Here is a 16,593-nt window from a genome sequence, read left to right on the forward strand (position 1 = left end):
CGGAAGTCTATGGCCTCCAAAGAGAAGGTGTCGGCTCCTATGCCGGAGGAAGGAAAGGCCGCTCGACACACCTACACCCTCGAAGAGACGGACCTTATTGTCCGTGTTTGGGCAGAGGAGACCAACGATGCCGTCCAGGATATCGATCAAAAGGAAGAGGCTTATTGGGGTCGGATTCTAGATCGGGTGAACGCCCTCCTCGGCGTCGGGAGAATGTTTGGGTGGAGGTTTGCGCGAAGTGGCCTTCCGGCCATTCTGACGACAAGCTCCAATAGAAGACCCAAGTCATCTTCCAAGGTAGGAGCCCAACTTCTGGCCCCTTCAACTACTGAAATGCATGGATGATGCTCCGAATCAACCGGAGGTTCAAGTTCATGTACCTTGAGGGCGACTTCCGTTCCTCCAAGAGGGCGAAGACGTCAGAGACGGGCGACTTCACCACCTCGGCATAGGGCGAGGAGATCACATCTTTCCGGCCAATTGGAAACAAGGTGGCGAAGGCGGCGGCGAGAGCGGCGAAGGGGAAGGCGTTGCAAAGCTCGGAGCCTCCACCGCAATACAAGGAGAGGTTGGATAGATCGGATGACAAGTTGGAAAAAATCATCGGTGAGTACGCCAAGAAGAACGAGCTGAAGAGGGAGATCCACGACGATCGGATCTTATTCATGAAGACTTCTGACATGACTCCGGAGTAGCTAGAATGGCACAAGCAACGAGTGGCAGATATCCTAGCTTGGTGAAGGGGCGGTGGAGACTAGATAGGTTTTAATTATGTTTTTAGGTTTTAGTTAAGTAATTTTAAATTATGTCTTTATGTTTTTTTTAATGTAATTTTTAGGATTTTTAAAATTAATGAAGTTTAATTTTAAGTAAATTGTGTTATTTAAATGTGTGCAATTAAAATTAAATGAAAAATACAAAAATCAAAACTAAAAAGATCAGGTCAGCTATCAAGTCACCCCACTGTGGCCTCCTTAATCCAATGTGGTCCCTCTTCTATCAGGTCAGCTATCAGGTCACTCGCATTGTGGATGCTCTAACAACCGCGCCCAAAAGTAATGAGCCATTATCAATGGGACATATGGAGTATGAATCAAACACTTTTGACCAAGCAAGTGTGCTCCGCCGAGTTTTGGATTTGATCACAGATAGCCGAGATTGGGATAGAGAGAAGTTAAGGGAAGTGTTCCCAGATTTTGTCATGCATGCTATGTGCTCGATAAATTACCGAGAGGGTTCTGCTGACTCCCGTTGTTGGGGCTTTGATGAAAATGGGAGGCATACCGTCAAATCCGGGTACCTATGCGCGATCAACTTTTATGAGTCATATCCTTCTTCCAAGACCTCTAATATCGATTCTTGATGGAGGAAGTTTTGGGCACTGGATTTGCCGCCTAAAGTTAAGCATTTCGCCTGGCGTGCTTCTAAAGATTACATAGCTACTGATGCTAACTTGGCTCGTCACCATGTCCCTAACTCCAGAATCTGTTTTTGGTGTAATAATGGTCCGGATTCAACTGCTCATAGTCTTTTCTGGTGCACAAAGATCCGTCGTCTCTAGAAAAATACTTAGTTTTGGTGTATCCTTAACCAGTCCAGACTTCTTTGCTTTGAGGAGATTTGTCGAAGGGTTTTTGACAGCATGAGGGCTAAAGATTTAGAGGAGCTGATCTTTAAATATTGGTTTATATGGAAGCATGTCTGTGATGTGAAACATTGAAAAAAAAAAACGATTTGGAAGCTTCTGATTGGTACTCGATTGAATTGATGCTAAGAAACTTTCATAAGGCCCGTGAGAAGGTTTCTATCGATCAACAATTCCTCCCCGCCGAAGGTCTGAGCAATTGGTATCCCCCACCTAAGGATGTCATTCATTCGCCTCGACGTTGATGTTGTTGTGCGAGAAGACAAGACTAGGACGAGCACCAGTTTCATTGCTCGGGACTCAAACAGACAGATTATTATTGCCGGGTGTCAGCGGATTGGTGTCACAACCACCGTTTTGATGGGTGAACTTCATGCTTTGTTAGTGGCTATTGGTCTTTGCTTGGCTCATGATATTGGTCCGGTGGCATTGTATACGGATTCTTTCTTAGCGGTTCATATGCTTCACGATATAACCATTGCGCTGATTCCCTTTGTGATGATCTTGTGGAGGCCTTTGCTCATGGTCATGAATATCTAGTTCTTGATTTTTTCCACGCTCGTGGCGAACAGAACGACTCATGTTTTAGCTAGCTTTGCTTTTGATTGCTCGGATGCAATGATTAGGAAGTCGGGATTTTCCCCCTGGCTTCTCGATATTGTCCGTTTCCGATATTTCTCAATAATATTAGCAGTCTTTTCCCTAAAAAAAAGATATGTCACATTTTGTTATCATCTAAAGCCACTTATATATGTTTATATCATCACTTTAGGGTTGTTAATATCGTGGTCCTCGAACTCAATCATAAATTCTTTTTTGATGCCTTGAGTAAGTTGCAATCATTACTCATGCATATTGTTGGATGGATCCAATCATAAATTATTTTTGATTATATGAGCAATCTGCAGTTATTACTCGAGCATATTGAATAAATTCGATCATAAAATGTTTTAACTAGTATGGCCATCCGTGTGATACATGGCGAACATAGAAATTGATCACTATTTTTATAGCAACAAAAACTGCAACTAACACAGTATTATTGTAGCACATAAACAGTAACTGAGTATCGTATACATATGGACTGATAAACGAAATCACTCTAAGTAATCCTAATAATACTCTAACAATATTCAGGCAAACGATAAAGGAAGAAGTTTTAATTAAAACTAAATTGCAAACAAAAGCAAATAAAAATCAAATAGATAACTCAAATATAAAAGACTCTGACCCTAGAGATGTACTGTTGTTAATCAAACACATATATTCAACCTATTGATTCAATTACCAATTTAATCCAGCCCTGATGAAAGATCACTATATTATTCACAAGCTTCTCTAATGAACATCTATGAACGTAGATTAATTAATCCCTTTTCGTATTCAAGACTCCAAGGAATAAATTAACTCCAAATATCACACAAAGAATAGCTTTCTATAGCTTCACCTGTCATATTCAAGACTCAAGGCTAACATTATATCATGCATTCCTGAATCGGCTGAACAATTATCGCATTCAAGACTCAAACTGAACAGCTAGACATGTAAATTATTGGCCAGATAATTCACAAGAAAACAAGCACCAGGAATCATGAATCACAAGCTGAAGGGCAAATTGATATCAATAAATCAAGCACACATATTTAATCAACTATGTACAAACTCTAGGTTCAGATAAAAGAACTAGCCAGACATAGCGAAATAAATCAAAAGCATAAATAAAAGAAAGCAATAGAAATAAATAAAATACAAAAAACCCGGAAGAATGTTGAATGACAGCTTGAATCTTGCAGGAAAATAAAGTTAATCTATGAAAACAATAAAATTCCAAGTCTAAAACTGAAAAGATGGAGAAAAGAGGTGAAGAGATATGTCTAATAGGTCAGAGAAATGACCTATATATAGGCACAAGAGATAAATACAGTGTAGAACTCGAAAATACTGATAAAATCCGAAAATTCCCGTCGGACACTATTCACTGCTGCGCGTGACTTTCTTGTTCTGGCCATATCTTCCTCGTCCGAACTCGGATTTGCGAACCGTCTACTAACTCATATCGAGACGAACTACAACTTTCATTAAGACCACTAATCCAAATTCAGACTCCATTTTTCTGTAAAATTCATCAAAGTTGAAGCAAGTATCATATTTCTCAAGATAAAGCAATTTAAGCACAAAACAATCATTCAACACTCAATTTCCTATAAAATTGACATCATGTGAACATTAAAAACCATGGAAACATGAGTGTTATCAGAAATCAAACGATATATTTACATAAATAAGTATAAATATTAAATATAACTAATATATAAATAAATGTACAATATATATTAAAAATAAAATAAAATAATTCACTCAATAAAATCTCAAATTTAAAAATATAAAATTTCAACTTTGTACAAAGTCTAACAATAATTATAGTTATTGAATAATTTTAAACCATTTGATAATTAAAATTTAACATTACACGTTATCATTATAGAATATTGTACGTCGTAGTAAATAAATAAATAAAAAGTTGTAATTTTTAACTAAGAAAGAGAAAATAAAATATTTTAAAGTTTTCATAATTCATTTTAAATTTATTTTTGATGATTTTTATACAATATTAAATATTTTGTCACGAACTTTTTATTTAATGACGATTTTATATAAAAAAGAAAAGAAAAAACCTAAAAAAACCCTTGAAAGCACAGAAGGAGCAGACTAAGGGCCGAGCCTCATTAAAACCTTTTCACGGAAAACCCAGTGGGAAAAACCGTGAAAAGGAAAAAGAGTACTCGTCTAAACACAAAACGAAAGTAGGGAAGAGCGGAAGGGAAAGTTTCCGGAACTCCGGCCTAACCATCGTCCCCAAACTATCCCGGCTCTCACCCCACGAAGAAAAACTAAACGGCCGGTTAGACGCCGTCGCCGTAAGAAAGAACAAACCCAAACAAAGAAAAACGAGAGCAGTACAGCCGGGTAAGTGCCATCTCCGTAAGTACTCCTCCACCTCCAACCCCAAAACCCACGAAAAAAAGGAGACAATACTACTAGTTAAAAGCCGTCGCCGAGAATGTTCCACCACACCGAACCAGAAGCACCACACCAAAGTGACGAACAGCTGAAACCTTTGACCATTGAAGGTCCAAATCCAGAGAGAAACCCGAACGCCAAGTGCTCGAAGAAAATCCTGAGCCAACTGCAGCCTGAACGCCATCTTGACGACGAAATCACGTTGTGCAAACCAGCTCGCAGTAACCAAGAACAAACGAGAAGAAGGAGACTTGATGACGAAATCACGTTGTGCAAACCAGCTCGCAGCTCGCAGTAACGAAATCACGCCATATTTTGTCACGAACTTAAATTTAAGATGCATATTAATTATTTATTTATTAATCAAATTTAACGACGTTTAGAAAAAAAATTAAATTATATAACAAAATAGGTATAAAAATTGGTGGGAGAAGAGAGAGAAAAAAAAGAGGAAAAAATTTAAGGGACTCCTCTTTTATATACTCCCTCCGTCCACGAAATGAGTACCCATTTGTGGACGGCACGGGTTTTAAAAAATGTATGGAGTATAGTGTGAATAGTTTAAGGGTCCCACTTTTTTGAGTGTATTAATTAAAGAGATGTGTGGGGTACACTTGCCAAAAAGGGAAATGGGTACTTATTTCGTGGACGGACGAAAAAGGAAATATGGATACTCATTTCGTGGACGGAGGGAGTATTATATAGATATAGATGATGCTAGCAATTCATAACCGTTACTCGTGTATATTGGACAAATTCGATCATAAATTATTTTTGATGACATGAGCAACGTGTCATTGTATATTGAACAAATTTGGTCATATATTTTTTAAATATTATGAACAACATGCAATCGTTACTTGTGCACATTGAATAAACTCGATCATAAATATTTTTTAATGACGTGAGCATACATATTAAATAGTACTCCCTCCGTCCCATTTCAATTGGCACTTTTGAGTTGGGCACGAATATTAAGAATAAAGGGTTAAGAGTGTAAAGTAGGTAGAGTCCACTTATTTTATGTGAGTAGAAAAAGTAGGGACCACATACTATTTTAAAAAAGTGCCAATTGAAGTGAGACAAACAAAAAAGGCAAGTGTGCCAATTAAAGTGGGACGGAGGGAGTATATATTATTCGATCATGTTGGGGTCCCGGAGGGTTGACTGACAGGTGTATGAGGGGGGGAGGGAGAATACACATGTAGGCTATTTTTTGCAAACAAAACGAACTTTAACCAATTTCCATTTAGAAAACAGGTTGTAGACTGATACTGAAGATAATTCAGTAAGTTGACAACGGTCGACCACTGGGCTTAACTGATATCCAAGTAAAGCTTCAGTCTAGTTTGTAAAACAGAGTAGAGTTATCAATCTTCTGTGACTATCAGTTGAGTCGTCAGTAGGATCAATAACTCAGCAGCGAAATTTAAACTTAGTGCGAATAACCTTTAGAAAATGTTTGTCACTTGTAAAATCCTTAGTTACACTTTTCAGTTAGTCCAGTTCAATTGAAAACAGTTAAGCACAAATAAAGGAAATAACTGAAAGTAAGTAAAGAACACAATGATTTTTAACGTGGTTCGGAGACATCTCCCCTACATCCACAGCCAGATTATTTGTCTGACAAACACTCTGGGCTTATGCTTAGAGGTGCACAACAAACCTACCAATCCATCCTGAATTGGATTTAACACTTAGCACGCTCTGACACTGTCGTGTCCAATCAGCTAATGCTAAGGTAATTGGAGCCATCGCCTTTAAGCTGAACTCCCCCTTGGCTTTCTAGGTGCCAAGGTAACCCAACTGGTTTAGTTTTGGACCAGTACTAAACCACAACCGCTGTTTAGTTTTATGGTACTAAACACCAACCACTTGGCTTGACTGGTGCCAAGAGACCATCTGTTTGGTTTGACGATACCAAACAACCGTTAAGTTCGGTCTTAGTCTCGAACTCTATTACATACTCTCTTCTCTCAGAAAGAAAAAAAAGGTTATGTAATAACCAACTAGGATTACTGAGAACATAGTAATCATCAATCTAGGCTTAAGATATATCTATTGTTTGCCTGTAGATTCTAAGAGAGTTCTTGTAATAAGATATTCTAATTGTATGATATCTGGTTGCTCTCTTCTTCGATTCAATGCTTGTAGCGGTTGAGCTCGAATTGATCTTTTGATGTAGCTTTACATTAATGATTGAATAGGATTTTCTCTCTCTCTTGATCCCCCACCTTTCTTGAGGTGTCTCCTGAGCTATTTATAGACAGCTCTAAAGAATAGATCCGTTGGTGGAGATCTCTTCTTCGAATCCTGTCGTTGTGAGATAACGTCTTGAATCTGCTTAGGTACTCTGTCTTCATTTCTCTTTGTCGGATGGAGAGATGGCCTTCTTGTCCTTTGGTACGGATGCTGGAGGTTTTTACATAAAAGAGAAAACTCCGTCCTTTAAGGTCAATGCCTCTGACTTCTTCAAGTGTTGCAGCATATCTTGGAGTCTGTCAACGTGGCCTTCCCGACTTCAGTTGAGGTGAATGCCATGACTTGTGGATTCATCAGTTGCTTCTGATGCAGTTTCATTCAGTTAGGATCTTTCAGTTGAGCCTGCAGCTTTTGGTGTGTTCTGGACTTGTGCGCGTCCTTCAGTCAAGCAAGTCTTCAGTTGAGCTGACACCTTCAGTCATCTTGTATTCATTGTCCTGTCTAGATATCCAAGAAGCTCAAATCACCATCAGCTAGAATGTGCATTTTAGTGGTTTTGGTATCATCAAAACATATGGTTAAATATTCTTTCATTTCCCAACAAATCATATTTTTTTTTATGATACTAGCAGTAAGATCGTGTGATGCACATATATTATTAAATGATTTTGAATATTTTTCTTAATTAATTGTATTTATGAAAATGTCTTATTCATTTGACTATAATTAAAAATTAAAAAAGTAATCAATAAAACTATTAATGAAAAATTTAAATGTAAGAAAGTAATATTCATAATATATGTCTAAATAAAAATGCAAAAAGATCTATTAAAAATGTCGTAAATTATCTAAGTACGGAGCAAGACTAATTTTAAATCTTTTCTTGTTTGATTTTGACGATTGAGGATATCACTAGAAAAAAACGCAGGATTACCGGCGGCCGAACCGCCGCTGCTGATTACCGACGGCTCTCAGACGGCGAAACGACCGACCTGTTCTTTTTAAATATGCGACGTAATTAACGGCGGCAGCATCGCCGCCGGCGATCACCGGCAGTCGCGCTGCCAGTAAATTATTAGCGGGTCGGGCATTTGAGGCGGCAATGGGCCGCCGCCAATTTTGAAGCCCAAATCGGGCTTGAAGCCCTAGCAACAACATATGAATAGCCCCCCCGCCCCTTGCCCACCCTGCCGCTGCCGTCGCCCCCACTGTCCGCCTCCGTCAAGGTAAGCCCCCACCCTTCCTTCCTTTTGTCCCTCTCTCTCTCTATCTCTCTTACCCTCCCTTCCTCTCCCTCCCCATAATTTCAGGCCATCCCCACCGCCCCACCGCTGCCGCCACCGCTCCGCCGTCGACCACTACTGTACGCTCTCGTTCTTAATAGACTTTTATTTATTTACTTATTATTTATTTGTTAGATTAAAATTAACTTTAATTAATTTATAGGATGTTTATCAAGTATGATTAATTGTAATTTGTTAGATTAATTTTAAATTGATTTACTATTATTTTGTTAGATTAAAATTAATATTAATTAGATCTCAAGCCGACCTCGATGGAGATTCAAATGGCGGATAGATCAAGAGTGAAGCCGAGAGGAAAGCTTGAAGACATCTTTGTGAAGGTTGACAAGCTAGTCTTCCCTAAGGATTTCTTGGTCCTCGATATTCCTGAAGATACAAATCCGCCGTTGATTCTTGGTCGATCATTCTTAGCTACGGGAAGAGCTATGATAGATGTGCCGAATGGAAGCGTCATTTTTCACGCAGCTGATGCGCATGGGTATTCTACCTCTGTTCGTGTTAAGCGGTCTATCACGCCCGCTGTGTTTGATGTTCATTGAGATCATGAGGTATCGTCGAGCTCTAGACGTTAAATTAAGCACTTGTTGGGAGGTAACCCAACTATTTTTCTCTGTTTTGTTTTCCTTTCTTTCAGTTTCGTTTTGCTTCGTTTTGTTTTTCTTTGTTTCTTTGTTTAGTTTGGGGCAGGTGTTTCTCTGCCAGATTTCTGGTGGTCTTCATGTTCCAGCGCAGCCACTCTCTTCGCTGCACCTGTCCAGCGCAGCCACTCTTTACTCTGCCCAAGGCCGCAAACCCACCTTTTCACCGCCTCTCACGAAGATTCAGTTTTTCATTGCCGATAATCAGGGACGTTTTCTACACTCTTCGTATTTCTTTTATGCCCTGAGGACATGGCATGCTTTAAGTGTGGGGGAGTGGTGTTTTGTTGCTTATATTTTTCAAAAATTGGGCGAAATTGATTTTTCTATGCTTAGTTTTTGGTCTCGAATCTGGCTAATTTTTATGAATTTGTGGAAGAGAAGATGGTTTTCAATGTGCATTTTGGGTTTGTGAATGAATGGAGGATATTCTTGTTTTACTTTTGATATATGTTTCTTGTTTGTGCAAAGAATTATGAGTTTTGTTGCAACACTTTTGTAAGTTAGTAAAACGTGATTTGTCCGTTAGATGCTAGAAGGAGTGTTGTCATTGTGATTGCCTTCGATCGTATCTTATATGTGAAATGTGAAAAATGTTAGACGAATTGCCAACTTCAAAATTGCCAGCTCTGAAACATCTGGCCGGTTCTGAAATGTGATAGCTCTGAGTCTCTGCTCCTCTAGTCTAACTATGAGCATGGGAAACCACGTGAAAAGACTTTGGATTACATCCAAATGGTTTTATTTCATGAATTATGGCTCAACTGTCGAAATCTCAAGCACACAAAGTGTGAAAAATTGGTGATATTGATTATAAAGGCGATCACATTAGGGAATTCACTTCTAGCGGAGAATTGGGTCTGATCGAATTACTTGCATTACTCTTGTGTTGCTTCTTAAACTTTGAGTTACTTGCATGACCGAGAGATGTGTGTTGATTGTAAAGTTTTGAATTGACTTTGTGAATGTTTGGATGAAAATGAACATTGTTGAAATCAATTTTTTCCTAGGATTCATATAGATTTTTGCTTGAGGACAAGCAAAAGGCTAAGTGTGGGGGAGTTGATTTCTGCTTAATTTACTCTACTTTTAAGGGTTTGTATGTGCGTGTTTTAGGATAATCTTCTGGAAATTGGTGCGTTTTATGGTGTATTCTATGCTTTGCAGGAGATTTAAGCTTTCGAGATGAAAGAATGCAATTGTGGAGAATTTTGGATGAATTTGGCGTTTTCTAGGTGTTCTGGTCTCTGGAGCCAGAGAAATCACCATTTCTCTGGAGTCAGAGAAATCGCCATTTCTTTGGAGTCAGCGAAATCAAGAAGCTAGTGTAGCGAAGTCATCACCAGAGGAGTCAATAGTCAGAGCAGAGGGGAGAAAAGTCCATTACAGCGGAATCGTAAAAGTCCATTACAGCGGAATCGAGAAGCCAGATAAATCACCGCTCCGCTGGCGAGGCAAGAGAAATCGCCATTCCGCTGGCAACCCATTCCTCTGGTGATAGCAGAGAAATCGTCATTTCTCTGGCGCGACCCGTTACCCTGGTGACATCCATCCCTCTGGCGAGAGCTGCGAATTCGGCAAGAGTGGGAGTATTTTCCGGAGCACGCATCCAGCTGGAGAGTTGCCTTATTTTACACGATTCTATTACCATTAGAATTCTACTTTGCATGGCAACTTCCATGGTGATCCGAAGGAAATCTGAAAACTATTAAATAGGTCCTCTTTTGACCTATTGAACACCACGACCCCCGATCAGAAACATTCATATTTCAGTTTTATAGCTTTAGAATATTTTAGCTTTCCAGCTTTCAAGGCTTGTATCAAGATTGAAGATTCAAGCCGCTACAATCGTTTTTATTCAGTTTTTATTTAATTTAGTTTTTACAATTGCTTTCTTTTTAGTTATGTTTGAGCGTTATTTTAGCATGTCTGGCTAGTTTCGTTTAGCTGATTCTAGGGTTTGTAAATAGTTTATTGAATTTATGTGATTTATTTGTTAATACCTTTGTGCCTTCAAGTTTATGCTTCATAATTCCTGGTGCTTGATTTCTTGTGAATTATTTGGCCAATAGTTTGCATGTTTAGCTATTCGGTTTGAGACCTAGCGGAGATAACTGTTTAGCGGATTCAGGAATGTATGATATGATTTTAACCTTGAGACCTAGCGGAGATAGGTGGATCATAGGGAGCTATTCTTAAGAGCTTTTGGGAGTTAGTAGATTTTCTTGAGACCTAACGGAGATAGATAATTTACTAATCTACGATCGTTGCTGCTCTAGCGAGAGTAATTGATTAATTAAGTGATCTCTCATCATAGCTGGATTAAACTGGTATATAGGATTAATAGATTTATTGCGTAGATTTAGTTAATGAATTTACTACCCTAGGATCAGTTGTCTTTTATATTTGATTTTTCCTACGATCTTTTAATTATTGTTATTTGCGTTTTAGTTTAAGTTAATTAAACCTTCCTTCTTTCGTTTGCCTGAATATTACTAGAGTTTAATTAGGATTACTTAAAGTGATTCGTTATGATAGTCCCTGTGGATACGATACTCGGTTACTGATTATTTGCTACAATTGCATCGTGTTAGTTGCGATATTTGTTGCTAAGAAATTAGTGATCAGTCATTTAATACGAAAAGGAGAAAGTAAGTCTAATGACACAACAGCCTAGGAAAAAATTTCAGTCGAAGTAAATAAAGAGACTCAGTCATATAAATAAATGAGTTTGTTGAGAGAAGCTTACATAGTGACTAGCACTAGATTAGTCGTTGACTGTAGTGCAAGTTCCCCCTTAAGTGACGACTGGTTCTTCTTCAGCTACAAATCTGTCGACTGTTGCTGCACGTTCTTTTCAAGTTTCATCATCCTTCTGAACTGAAGTGTTTCTTCATGAATCACTTCTTCAAATACTTCTGACGTCCTTTTGAATTCTGTCTCTGATTCCTCAAGACATTCCAGAAGTTCTTGTCTCCGAGACTGAAGCAGTTTCAGTCTGTTGATCAGTCTGCGCTCTTGAACATTTCTTCTATCAGCTTCGTCTTCGTGTGGTATGTAGCGCATGATGATCCTTCGAGCATCTAGCACATGATCAATTTCTCTGATGATCTGTCTGTGCTCCCTAAGGAGATTTTCAAATCTCGTTCTTAGGTTTTGATACTCTTGTCGAATTTGATCATATCTGCTCGTTCCTTCTGACTGTGAGTGGGTTGGAGTCTGATTTTCTTCTGGAAAGATGAATCTGTCATCGTGGTCAGAATCCACTGTCCCAATCTCAAGTCCGTTGACTCCTCGAAAGTATGTATGGACATAATCGCTGGAGGAGTCTTTCTTGATCCTGTTCATGAAAAGAGAAAGAGAAACACACAGGGAACAAGAAGAAAACACGGAACACATAGTCTCAAGAAGAATCTTGAGAGAAGATTTTGATCAAAGACAAATTACCATCAGTAGGATCTAGTTCAGTTAGAACCTAATCAGAAACAGAGTGTTCTTGCGAACAACCTGCTCTGATACCAATTGTTAGGTCCGGAGGGTCTCGAATAGGTGTATGAAGGGGGGGGGGAATACACCTATGAGCTATTTTTCTTTCCTCAAATCAGAGGGATCTCAAGATAGAGATCAAAATGAAACTTTACACGCAAACTATGACGCCTGTTAACTGAAAAGAGTTTTGACCAAACAGGGTTGACGACTGATACTGAAAACTCTTCAGTAAGGAGTTATCAGTTAAGTTACTGGAACTTAAATGATGCACGTAAGGGCTTCAGTCGAGTTTGCTAAAACAGAGATGGTAACACTCTTCCTGACTATCAGAGGATAGATCAATCAGACTGATATCATACGCAGCGGAAATAAACTTTGTTTCGTAATAGCCTCGGTTGAGCATGTTGTTAATCTTAGGTTTCTCTTTGCAGTTATTCAGTATTCAGTTTATCAATTGAAACCACACAAGTAAGAATGTAAAACTGAAAGCTGTAAATAACAAAGAGACTTTTACGTGGTTCAGAAAACACTTCCTACATCCACGGTTGGTTGATCAGACCAACAATCCACTCTGCAAGTGCTTAACTGGTGCACTGCAAACCGAACCGTGTGCCACTGAAGAAACCACTTCTTCAGTACCCACACTTCACTCGTGTCGGATTTCTCACACTTAGCACAACCCGTGCTAAGATTTCTCAGAGTCAGAGTACCTTCCTGAACTCCGAATCACTCAAACACTCGGCTCTTTCTTTCGAAAGGAGGTTTGAACACTTGTCAACTATACTTCAAAGAACAAGTTCTTTGGAGCAAGTTTGACCTTGGCTTCTGGGTAAACAGAGGTTTGCCTAAGGTCTAAGAGAATGTGTGTAATCAGCAGTGACTGATTTTGGCTTTGAAATTCTCTTCTTCGATTAAAGCTTTGGAGAGGTTAAGCTTTTGGCTGAGAAACTATTTTGGCAGAGTTTCAGCTTATGTCGTTGAATCGGTGAAGATTGAAGTGATCCTCGAACGCTAATTGTAGGAGAGGTCTTAAATAGATCTGTTGGCGGAGAACGTCTTCAAGATTTCTTCCGTTAGAGAGCATTTTGAATTTGGGCTGAGGCTTCAATCTTCGAGGTTCCTTGTTTGGTGGGAACGACTATCTTGAAGAGCAGGAGATGTGACGTCTCTGAAAAAGTAGCCATCAAATAGGAATGACCTCTGCAGAGAGAGGAAGATCCTGAGATCTCTGCATTTAATGCGGCTGTACTTTTGTGAGTACGTGGCTTCCTTTGAACGTTGGAAGTTCAGTCCGAGGAAGAATGTTTAACTGATACTTGACTTTAGTATCAGTCCGCTGAGTTCACGCGGCACGTATTAAGTAATCAGTTCCGAACTGATTCTTCAACTGATACTTCTGTTGGTAACTTCAATCTTCAGTCTTCAATCCTTCGTTCTTCAGTCTTTAGTCTTCAGAACCGCAAGCTAAACTAGAAACGAACTCTAACACTTGAGTTCAAAACCGTTCTAGTCTATTACAATTAAAACCTATGGATTTTGGTATCATCAAAATAAGGATTAGGATATTCCACAAGGTTCCCAACAAATGTTGATAGTCTTAGATGAGCGATAAAATCGAGAATAGGATAAGTGTTTATTGACGTAATAATTAGTTATAAGATTGAGATGAGTCGAGTGTGATTATGATGAGTGACCGAATAGGACTAAGCTAGTCTTATCTAAGTCGAGAGACTGTTAGTTTATTAGTGAGAAAGTTTCTAACTAATTCCTTTAACTTTTCTCATGCACTACTACGATGATGATATCTGAAGATACCAGTCGAGGACGCAAGTGAGATCTTTTCGAGTACTACCTGCAGTAAGCTAAGTCTGACAGATGGGCATTACTTTGACTATTACTATATGAGCTTTCAAATAACGATGATGATATGATTTGATAAATGTTTTGAGATGATTTATGATTTGAACCTTTGACTTGCCAATTATTTTGATGATGAACTTGTTTGATACCCTCTACCGATGGGACGAATTCGGTCCTGCCTCAAGCGGGATTTTTGCACAGAGGTGACTGTGAGTCATCTATTGGATCGACCGGTCACGGTACTCGAGAGGGAGGCCTACTTCTCGGTACCTTTGATGATGAATTGTAGATGTGGTACATACATGTTGAGTATTTTGATTGCGCAATCGTTCGTTTGTTATTTATGATGCTTATGTTTGAGATTCGGCTTTCACAGGTTTAATTATAATAAAACCCCTATGATCTGTTTAAAACTGTGGCAAGTTCAATCTATAGCTCTAACGAGCAAGTTTCATTTATTTTTCGGCTTATGTCCACTGAGAATTATGTACTTAAGTCCTGCATGTATTTCTAAATGTGCAGGATAAGCAAGGATGGAGGGTGGCCTGGTGTTGGCGGGGTTGTTGTTCCGAATGTTTACTATCTACCGTATTTTTATTTCATATGGTAGCATTTTGATTTTGGAGTTTGTTTTAAACTTAATCAAGTGATATACTCTCAGCTATATGTCTCCGTACATATAGTCTGATCACCTTTTGCTGTGATACTCTGCATAATATGAATCCTTGTAAATATTGAGCTATGTCTGCTTTGTAAATGATGACAAGAATCCCGATACTTTGGCTTTTATAAAGATGTCGATGTTTATGTCTTGGAAAGTTATTATGTTGCTAGAATTAGCAAGACTTATTTTTGCTTCCGCTTGATGTTGAGTTAGTTTTCCCCAGTCTTTATTCCTTCCTTTTATTTAGTCGTATCGATACCCGGTCTACGCTATCACTGGCTAGACGGCGGGCTACGACACAAAGTCAACACAAGATCAAAGGTTGAAGTCTTCACTGTCGCATCTAACTCAACATTAGATCAAACGTTTCAAGAAGAGGTTGTTACTATTATGTCTACAGTTGTGTGGGTAGACAACTGTAGACATTGACCCACCACTTCTTGTTCATCCCCTCGGTGGAATCATTGACATTGAAGATGATGATGAGCCAGAAGACGACGACCAACCGTTGACATCTGATGACGACGACAATGATGATGATGACAATAGTGATGATTAGAAATAATTGTAAATGTACAATTTGGAATATTTGGCAATGCATTTGTTATGTTTGTTATTTTATGTGATCAGAAACTTTATTTGTTAATGTATTTCTAAATTCACATATTGTCTATACTTATCTGAATCAATTTATGTGATATGTTTGTTATTTTATTTGATAATTGTAAACCGGTTGTGTCTATACTTATTTGAATCAATTTGAAACGGGTACCATGTCTCATCGTAGAGGTTTTCTGGGGTTTGGTAGTCGGTCTTCTGGGCCTGAGCAGGAGCGACAATCCTCCTCAAGCTCTGGGCCGTACATTTCTGGAGTCGAGGGTTCCGCTCAACAGACCGCTACTGTCTCTGGGTCTAGAAGGCCCAGAGGCCGATCAGTGGCTTCGATTAGGGCCGAGTGCGCTAGGCGCGACGGGAGGATCCTCTTTCAGAGGACGGCTGATGGGTAAGTATTTTAATTTAAATCATTTTTTGTCTATGCCAAATAATTCTTTAAATTTCTTTGATATATTCAGTCAGTTGATCGAGCCCCCGAGGATCTCCACCAACTGCACAAACTCGTTTAAGAGGATTCAGAACCCAGGCGGGTACACGTGGAAGTTGACTCCGCCAACGGTGAAGGACTTGTATTTTGAGAAATTCAACGTAATTGAATTTCTACTACATATAAATTTATCATTTTATATTGTTAAAATGTTATATATTAATTTAACCAATATATTCAACAGAAAAAGTTTACTTGAGACCCTGAGGATAAGGCTGATGTGAAAAAAATGTGGCTAAGAAATGCCTGCAAAAGGTATAGTGACAACATGAGCGAGTATAAGAGACAGCTCAAAGAGAAAACCGAAGCAAGGGAGAGAATGGGGACATCCCTCGGCATGTCCGACACCTTTTGGACAGGACTCAAGGCATACTGAGATCAGGATGAGATTAAGGCCGTTTCCAGGCGAGCACGTGAGAACCGATACTCTGAGCCCGATGGAGTCGGTACAGGGATCAGCAGGCACGTTGAAGGGTCTCAGTCGAGTCGTATTTTGCAGCAGAGTCTAGTTAGTAATTATCAATTAAGTATTTATCTTAAGAGTTCAATGGAGACCACTCCCTTAGATAAAGAATAAAGACCAAATTCTGTGCGTTGATCTTGCTTAATCTAAGGGTGATAATTTAACCCTTAATTATGATTTTATTTCATTTATTTTATATAATAAA

This window comes from Salvia miltiorrhiza, chromosome 6 (assembly GCF_028751815.1).
Source record: "Salvia miltiorrhiza cultivar Shanhuang (shh) chromosome 6, IMPLAD_Smil_shh, whole genome shotgun sequence".
Lineage (NCBI taxonomy): Eukaryota > Viridiplantae > Streptophyta > Magnoliopsida > Lamiales > Lamiaceae > Salvia > Salvia miltiorrhiza.